General features: G+C 36.4%; 1 pseudogene; it reads left to right on the forward strand.

The window, feature by feature from the left end:
- Nucleotides 1-5,616: 5,616 nt before the first annotated feature.
- On the forward strand, nucleotides 5,617-6,278 carry LOC112678738 (AP-3 complex subunit sigma-1-like; annotated as a pseudogene).
- The last annotated feature ends 3,316 nt before the right edge of the window (nucleotides 6,279-9,594 follow it).

Below are 9,594 nucleotides of genomic sequence, written 5' to 3' on the forward strand. Positions count from 1 at the left end.
TTCTAGTGAATCATCTCTCTCATTTAGTGATAATGTCGCACCCTTTACCTGAAGTCCTGAGACTTGTATTTAATGAACTCTGAATTTGAATGTGGCCTGAAAATAATTATTAAAATATCTAAAAGAATTGTGGCTCAAACATTGCTTGTAGGATCTTGCTATCCAAACACTCCAATAGTTTGAAAAGTTTCTGAAATTCAAGAGTAAAGAATGGAGCCTTTGGCAAAAGTTGAAAACTATACTTCAGTAAAGATTGAATTTTGGATTTGAAATATGCTTATCGTAGTCACTCAACACAGTTGTTTGGAAAGACAATCGGTAGCTGTTACTGGACATACAAAGAGACTACTTTAACATAAAAGGATATCAGAAAACCCTGAGAATAGAAAAACCTATTATGTTATGTGAAGCATCAGAGAAATATTTGAATGAACAGGCAGCAGTTCAAGATCCAAGATCATCTGATAAATGTCCATGCCCTATGAAAAGCCTGCTTCAGTTCCTTTTAGGTCAATGATGAAAATCTCAAGACCTTCCTGCTCATATTGTTACATGGTTTGAACCACATTTTCCCTTGTAACAAAGGAAAAACAGGCTTGTTGATTATTTATGAGAGTCCCTGGATTAAAGGTCATGCTCTTGTTTAGAAATCATTGAAAATAAGCCCTATACTTGGTTGAGTTCTGATGAAGAAAGGTGGAAATTAATTGTAAATTTGTACCATATGTATAGCTGAGTGTTCCAGTATTGAGCAACATAGATATATACCTTCAGGGAAGTGTTAAGATATTTACAGATTTTTGGACGCGATACAAATGTCTTGAGATGCAGTCTGACAAATGGATCTTAGATGATTAAATACTACCAATATAGGGTATTTGGTTATAGAAATTCTTATGGAAATGTAGAGGTATAATTAAGGCCTAGTACTTGGCACAGAAGGAGACTTTAGGTGATTTGGGCAGATTCTTAGTACCAGACACCTGTGTTAGTGAAATAGGTGTTCAAACAATCCAAAATTGGCCAAGTAATGAAATATTCCTGTCAAATTCAGTGTACCATTATTGTATTAAAATATTATACTTATTATCAAGAAATAAAATGCCTGAAGATGGCCTAAGAATTCCTTAAGGTCGAGGACCTACACACAATGACAAATGGATTCTAGCCAACCTCACTGCCTGAAGGACAATTTCATAAGGCAAACCTTAATTTGGCGTGCTTTTTATACTTTCAAATGCACGCATTCCCTTAATTCCCAGTGACAAAAATATATATAATGGTTTAATTAGCACTAGGTCCAATAGGTCAAGCAAGAGCTTTAGGAACAAAATTCAGAATTCTGAATCACACCAAAATTAAAATGCCAGAGGCCTGTCATCACGTTTAAAATGGTTTGCTAATCTTAATATGTACATTAATCGGAGCACTCTTCTAAGAGTAGTCATGACTGGTGGTTGGTATGGAAATAGTATGATGGACTAAATGTATTGTATAGTTGGTAGGAAACAGCACATACCAACAATGCTGGGAGAGGACATGGACCTTATCAAAAGAACTAATAACTATTTTAATCTTCATGAAATCTGTATTTTAAGGATTATTGGCCAGAATGCTAGAGATCCAGATGGTAGATTATTCATTTACAAAAATATGAACACTATGCTGAAAATACAGTAGAACATTACTCAAGAGTGAGGTCTTTAAATTTTCTATTAACTCAGGTACTATGTGCATAGAACAACTTATATTTTTCATGGTTTACTTTCATTCATGCCAGGAATGAGGGCCAACACTATATCCCCCCCTTTGGGGCTGAGAAATGTTGCTTAATGATAACTAGAAGCCTGGGTTGGGTAGATCTTGATTTATCATATCTGAGATATTAGATATCTCTAGAAACAGAATCCAGAAGTTAATGGACATTGGCTTCTAGGCACAACTGCAGGCCTTAGACATGTCATTTCTGTGAAGAAAAAATAGAAGATGATGCTGTATCATGCATGGTGTTAAGCTTTTAAAACTCTCTCGGGATCCCTGGATGGCTCAGCAGGTTAGCCCCTGCCTTCTGCCCAGGGCGTGATCCTGGAGACCTGGGATCGAGTCCCACATTGGGCTCCCTGCATGGAGCCTGCTTCTTCCTCTGCCTATGTCTCTGCTCTCTCTCTCTCTCTCTCTCTCTCTCTCTCTCTGTCTCTCTTTCTCTCATGAATAAATAAATAAATAAAACCTTTTAAAAAACCTCTCTTCCATGGCTATAGTGTATAACAAAATTTGATCAATTCTAATTGACCAAATGAAAATAGAAACTATGTAGAGTATGATCTCAAGTACTGGAAAATATTTGGGTGGACTATTTTAAAGACGTTAAATGTTAAAATACCTATGGAAAATGGCCAGAAAAAATAAGTACATTTGATCTTAGAAGATTACAAATGCAATTAATCACTCCATCTGTACATGTTAAAAGTTTCAAATAATTGTGGGTTACAGCAAAAAGAGAATATTCTCATAAAAGTCATCCAAATAGAAAAAAAGTCATCCAAATATCTAATAAAGGAAATGGTCACAATTAAAAAGATTTATGTAAGGAATTTACACTCACTGGTTACTGGTGAATGTAGGGTTAAGAGTATATTGATTCCTTTGTAATACATTGCTCTCTTTGTTAACGATCTATTTGCCTAGTGATTAATCAGCTTAAGAATCTCCAGTTATATTTAATAATTTGTTGTTTCCTAAGTATGTCATGCTTGCCCTTACCTCCAGGCCTCTCTATCACTATGGTATTTCCTAAAAAGGCCCTGATCTTTTTGCCTCACCATGTCTTAAGCATTCTTCAGATTAATTCCTCATGAAAGCTTATCCCTGAGTTTGTGTTATGCGTGTTTTTTCTTTGCTTCTCTATAACTATAATCAGTTCTAGTCCAAATTCCAATTTACTTGTTCATCTTGATTTTTAGACCAGAGTGCCACTGTGTATTCCACAGACTGCAACATCAAAATCACATGGGAGGTAATTTTTAAAAATATGTCCTTGGATCTTACCCTAGACTTATTAAGTGAGAAACTCTAGAGCCTGGGAATTGGCTCTGGTGATTCATATAAGCACTAATATTTGAAAAACCTGTGCTGTACGCTATGGTCTCTTAGCTTATGGACTAAGTTTTCTGATATAAAGTCCAATAAAGCTATAGAACTTTTAACCCTGCTCCTGATACCAATTAATTGCCTACTGGATCAGATTTCTCAAACATAAGTATTTTATAACCCCTTTAATAGGAATAATAATAACAGTAAGAAAGTAGCATAAGCCACAGTGTTTATTTGAATTAATTATTATATCATTTGTTGTGTTTTAAGTGCAAACACAAATCTAGGTAGGAAGTTACTATGATTTAAATTTTTCTATTACTATAAATCAAATAAAAGTTAATAATTATATATAAATAAGAAGGGAAAAACAAATATTAAAATTATCAGTAATAATTCAGTGGAATAAGCCTACTTCATTAACATTAAATTGCTGAATGCAAAATAAATCTGATAAACCTGACAGGTGGACACAGCTTCTTTTGAGTTTACCATGATTAACACTGAGCCTTATGATGGTTCTAAGTCTTACCCAATTTTTATAATATGAAATACCATGAAACTTTCTTTTGGATAGAACAAAACAATAGCTTTTGATCTTTCTTGGCCAGAATACTTACTTGCCAAAGTATTTTTTATTAATGTTTTTAATATTTAAATTTTTAAATTAAAGTTTTAAGGGCAACTGCTGTTTTTTTGGAGGCCTCCAAAAAAGGGGGACTCCATGTGGGACTGGAGGGCGGGGATGTCACCGTGAGCTCTACCAAGGAATAGGGGAGAGGGGGTACATCTGCTGAGAAGGATTTGGAGTCCCACATTACAGCCTAACCATCTGCTCAGGAAAGTCACCTTGGCACTACTAGCCCCCAACCATTTCCCAGGCTGGGAAAAGCAAAGCAGAGCAGTGGAGGGGGCTAGAACCAAATGTGCAAGATTCAAGCACCATTGAGAGTCCAACCAAACCCCCGGCCTGCACTGCTCCTTTTAAGGAAGGGCTGTAGGAAGGAGTCTGCCAAGCATAGACTGGTCCATAGCTGGAGGGAGTAGAGGAGTATAGGTGGAAGCCAAATTTGCTCTCAGGAAAGGAAGCACAGGAGCAGAGGAGGCTGTGAGAATGTAGAAGAGCTCCCAGCAGGGGGCAGGGCTGGTGAAGGGGCAGCCTGGGCCACATTTGGAAGGCTCCAAGCAGGGTGGAACTGCTTCTGCAGACACTGCCCACTGCTCCAGTACCTGGTGTTCACCTCCAAAGAGTTGCTCCCAATCTTCTCAAACAGGTCAGTGGGGAGTGGCAGTAAAAGGGGAAGGGGTAGCAGAGGCCCTGGCAAGGCAGTGGCTCTTTCCCCAATTCCAGTCCCAGCTGCCAGCTAGTTGGCTCTGCAAGTATAAACTGTGCACCATTTTGCCCGCTACTGCTGACAATTTGCCCAGCACAGTGGCATGCCCGACATTTGCCCTCCCTGCCTGCTGGGATCTACCTGATGATTCCAAGGTCCCAGATACTAGGAGCACTCATAGAAGCAGACGGCCAGAATGAAGTGCTTCTGATACCCCAGGGTCATCAATCTGCAGTGAAATAGACTAAAATTGTAGAGCAGGGGCACATCCAGGTGGGATTCTCAGCCATGCAGCAGACTTTCACGGTGACCTGCCTGTCACCCTGAGCTGCGATGATGAGAGTCTATACAGATCAAAGCAACTAGAGTTTTAGCGTTGAGTACTGGTAAAAAAGTAAGCTATACATAAAGAGACTCTCAGAGATAGGTAGACAATCCCTTTCAGATATGCAATTGGGTACTAATTTACCCACGCTTAAGGGGAATCCCAGAGCCTGGGAAAAGAACCACCTGAAGCACGTTTAGAGAAAACAATCTCCAGAGCTCAAATACAGCAATGAGTAGTTTGTCTTCCACCCAGGTGGGAAAATGGTATAAATATTGGGCCATCGAGTAGAGTACTAAGAAAGGTATTGCCTTAGGAGTGAAATAAAATTAGCCCAAGACTAAAGAGTTCCTCTGGCCCTAGGTAAGGTTCGAACTACTTCCAAGTAACCCAACTGGGTTGAAATCAAACCTCAAGAATGTTTTTAGATTTATAGAAATATTCAGTGCTCAACAAGGTACAATTCGGTGTGTCTGGACTTCAATCAGAAATTACCAGGCAAGAAGGATGAAAATATGACCCAAACGAGGAGAAATTAAATCAAAGAGACCAGAAATGTCACCAAAATAAAGTGATGATAAATATATATCGTTATATATACACATTTGCCAAACGGTATCTACGATGCCGTTGCATTTAATTATTTACATAAATCACTGCCAGGATAACACCTAGGCTGTTTTACAGGCTGTCTTTTACAATAATGAAGTTTAGATATTCAATCTTTATTAAAAATCTACCGTTTAAAGATACGTGTGCTTGTGAGATGTGGGGTGGGGGAGGATCACTGGAGAGATCTGACAAAGCTAGCATTCCCACACCTGCCCTGGTGCCCAGCCCCCACCCGATTAGCCCCGCTCAGCCATGATCAAAACGATTCCTATCTTCAACAGCCATGGGAAAGTGAGGCTCTCCAAGTTCTACCAACCTTAGAGTGGAGACACACAATAGCAAATCATCAGGGAGGCAGTGCATTTGGTTACAAAGAGAGATGAAAATGTAGTCTCCTGGAAGAAGGATTGTTAATTGGAAGGTATGACAACAAACTGATTTACAGACACAATGCAACATTATATTTTGTCTTCTGTGTGGATTCTTCAGAAAGTGATCTTGGCATTTTAAATCAATACAGCCACAGAAGAAGCCCAAGATTCATGGGTCTCTTACCATGTGTATCCAGATCTGACCCCTGAATCCACCCCTCCCGTCTCCTGAAAATCATTCATAATGTCCCTAGAACTCAAGATATTTGTGGAAACATTGCTGTAAACTGGATTTACTTTCTATGTAAACCAAGTTCACAATATTCTTGCAGAATTGATGATGGGGGATAATGGTATTGGAGACCAACATGAATGAGGTTGTCACACAAATCGATGCACAAAATAAACTGGAGAAATCTGAGGCATGAGCTCCAGCCCATGCTGTATCAAGCTATAAAGAATATGGATCTTCCTGAAATCCCAAGAGATAGTAATACTGGTAACATCAGTATAAAAGTGCCAGACCTGCCCTCTTTTAAATAAAAATTTTAAGAAGCTACTCCCAGGTAAAATCCAGGTAAAAACTTAGATGGAAAGCCATTTAAGTTTACCATGCAGCTGTTTACCAAAACTAGAGAAGAGTCTTAACTCTTGTTCTTGGATATAAGTCAAGGCACTAGATAGAAGTTGTATAACATCAGTATAGAAGTTCAATGTTGCTTTTCTGTTCAGTATTTCAAAAAGTGTTTGAATCATTACTTTAAATTTTGTATAATCCAAAATGTTGATGTTTTGTAGGGATCACAAAAGCAGTATTCCATAACTCTTCCTGTTATTTTCACAATTGTTATTTAAAGCGTTCTTTATAAAGTATTGTGTGAAAACATTATGACCTTTTTTTTTAGTTTAAATGAACTCCAAGGTAACCAGACTTCTAAAGCAAAAAATAAAATAAAAATAAAATAAAAAACTATTGTCATGTGTTTTGGAAATTTTTATGGTCTCACTTGTTATTACATTTTTAGTTTCATAATAATCCCTTATGCATATAATTTTTAGTGTTGTTTGATGGATGTGCCATTGTTAACTGTACCCTTAAGAAACAATAGTGATGATTGAGGTTTTACTTTTGATATTTTATCTTATTACAACCCATTTGGGAAATGGCAAGTTATTGTTTTTGTTTTCCTAATCCAGTCCATTTCTTCTGCTACACATTAATAAATGGCTCCTTTAGACTATTGATTGCTACTATCTGAAACCTACATTTATCACAGCTGCATCACTGTTTTCTATTGCACAGTAATTTGCTCCTCATTTATTTCATTTTGTAACACACAAAAACTAAAAATCACAAACACCTGGTAATAGGGGACTATATAGGGTGCATATTTAACATGATACTGTTGTTTGTGACCATTTTATTCAAAATATAAATAGGTTTAGAATATACATATTATTAACAGAGGAACAAAATTTTTTAAAAAACAGGGTTAAGTGACTGAAACTGAAATGTTCCAAGTGTTAACCACCAGAGATAAAAGGCAAACTGGGCAGCCCAGGTGGCTCAGAGGTTTAGCGCCACCTTCAGCCCCAGGTGTGATCCTGGAGACCTGGGATGGGGTCCCATGTAAGGCTCCCTGCACGGAGCCTGCTTCTCCCTCTGCCTGTATCTTTGCCTCTCTCTCTCTCTCTGTCTCTCTCTCATAAATAAATAAAGTCTTTAAAAAATAAGGCAAACTAACAATATTTCTCTATTTTATCATACTTTATAATATGCTGTCAAATATATAGAGGTTTGCTGGTCTGCCCAGATTCCACTGATTTCTAAATCCTTGCTCTGTAGCTTTTTCCTTTGAATCATTGAGTTAGCCCCATCCTTCTAAGTTTGCCTTTAAGTTCTCCAAGGTTAGGTCCTGTTGACTACAGTCAGAGAAATCTTGACACATAGGGTTTTCAGACTATCAATATTCAATCCTTATCTTACATATTTTATGCTAAATATTTTGCTAATTTTTATGTGATATTCAAAAATAAATAATACATATACTTTAAGGAACTTATAGTAGAGATTTTAAGTATAAATTTGTATAATGAGCATTTAAATCATAACACTTTAGACAAAATTCTCAAAGATTTTTGACAAAATTCCTAAACCACTATTTATAATAAAAGTCTATGAACAAAAGATTCATGATAAAAATTTAGACATATACTAATATTACATTCAACAACTTAACTTTTCCCCTATTTTCTAGAGAAAAATGAAAGAAAAAGGGAAAAGGAAAAGGACTCAAGTTCATCATTAAATATCACCAAATTAGATTCGAATGGATATGGTAAGTTCCTGGATTTTATGACCTTTCCTTTCTAAACTATTATCAAAGCCCATTATCTTAGCTCTCATTCTACGAATCCTTAATTACTCTAAAAAAAATGAATATCCGCAAATCCTCCATGATTGAAATATGTGGAAAGTCAGATAATTTCTTGAAATAGGGAAGCAAATGTACAATTAGGTAAGAGTAATTTAATAGCTAGGCCAAGCATCCAAGAAACATTCTCATAACATCCAAGATAAAATATTCATCCTTAAAAGTCCACAAACTGGATTTTTTGAATACTTGGATTTTTCAAGCTCTAAAACCAATATTAAACCAATGTTAACTCACAAGAGACTGATAAATAAATCAAATTTCCAATATATTAATTTTCTTCAGTGATCACATTTCCAGCTAAAGCACCTCACTTCCTGGTATTTGACCTATATAAGAAAATTAATTATTGATCAAAAGCTTGCCTGATGACCATGGAATGAAAGAATAGAGAAGCAGATACCCTCGAGATGTTTCATCTATTTCATGAAGAATCATAGTAAATTATTCCTACCTCACACAGCAGAGAACACTATCAAGGGGCCAAATTTCTCATATTCCCCCAAATTATTTCTTATTTCTGAGCAGTGATGAATCCATACCACTGAGTTTTGCTTCTCTGAAATCTGTTTTCTTATTCTATACATTTTTCTATTGACAGTTTCATTCTTTTGATGTTATTATCACTGATCATGATGTATATATTGAGTTGTTTACGTAAACAGAACACACTATTCTCTTGCCTTTTTTCAATGATTAGCTTTCAGAGGTTTACCTGAACTTTGAGTTATTGAAAGGAATCTCATTCTTCCCTCAACTGACTATTTTTTCTTTCTTCAACCTCAAATCTTCCATCTCATCTCACACGTGAAAATTGGTAATCTATCCATTATTTATGTTGTCATGTCCAGGATAAAGCCACCATTAGTCTCCTGGAAATATAGATAAAAAATGTAAAATATCTTTCACAGTTTTCTCTCTCTTTCTATCTTCCATTCACAGTCATCTTCCATTCTTTTTGTGTAATATTTTGTATTCCATCTTTTCCATTCTAATTATTGCTGCCCTGTTTCAGAATCTTTTTATATTTGTCCTTGACTACAGTAGTTATTTATTTATTCAGTCAGTCAGTCATTCAACAGATATTTCCTTCAGCTCTTATTGTGTGCCAGTCACTGGTCTGAGGATATAGTTGTGTAGATAGACATAAAGGAACCTGACCTCATGGGATTACATTCTACTAGGGAACACAATAAACTAGTGAGTAAATAAATATACTGGCATGCAATAAATATTGATAAAATAGGGTAATAGGGAAGAATATAGTGAGGAAGAATCACTGTGGGCTTTTAGATAGATAATCAAGGAATACTTTTCTGAAGTGAAATTTAAGCAGAGACTGGGGTGATGTGAAAGAGCAGAGGGATGGGGAAATATGAATGAATAAATAATCTTTCAAACATTGGGGAAGATAAAGAGGAAAA

This window comes from Canis lupus, chromosome 22, assembly GCF_003254725.2.
Source record: "Canis lupus dingo isolate Sandy chromosome 22, ASM325472v2, whole genome shotgun sequence".
Lineage (NCBI taxonomy): Eukaryota > Metazoa > Chordata > Mammalia > Carnivora > Canidae > Canis > Canis lupus.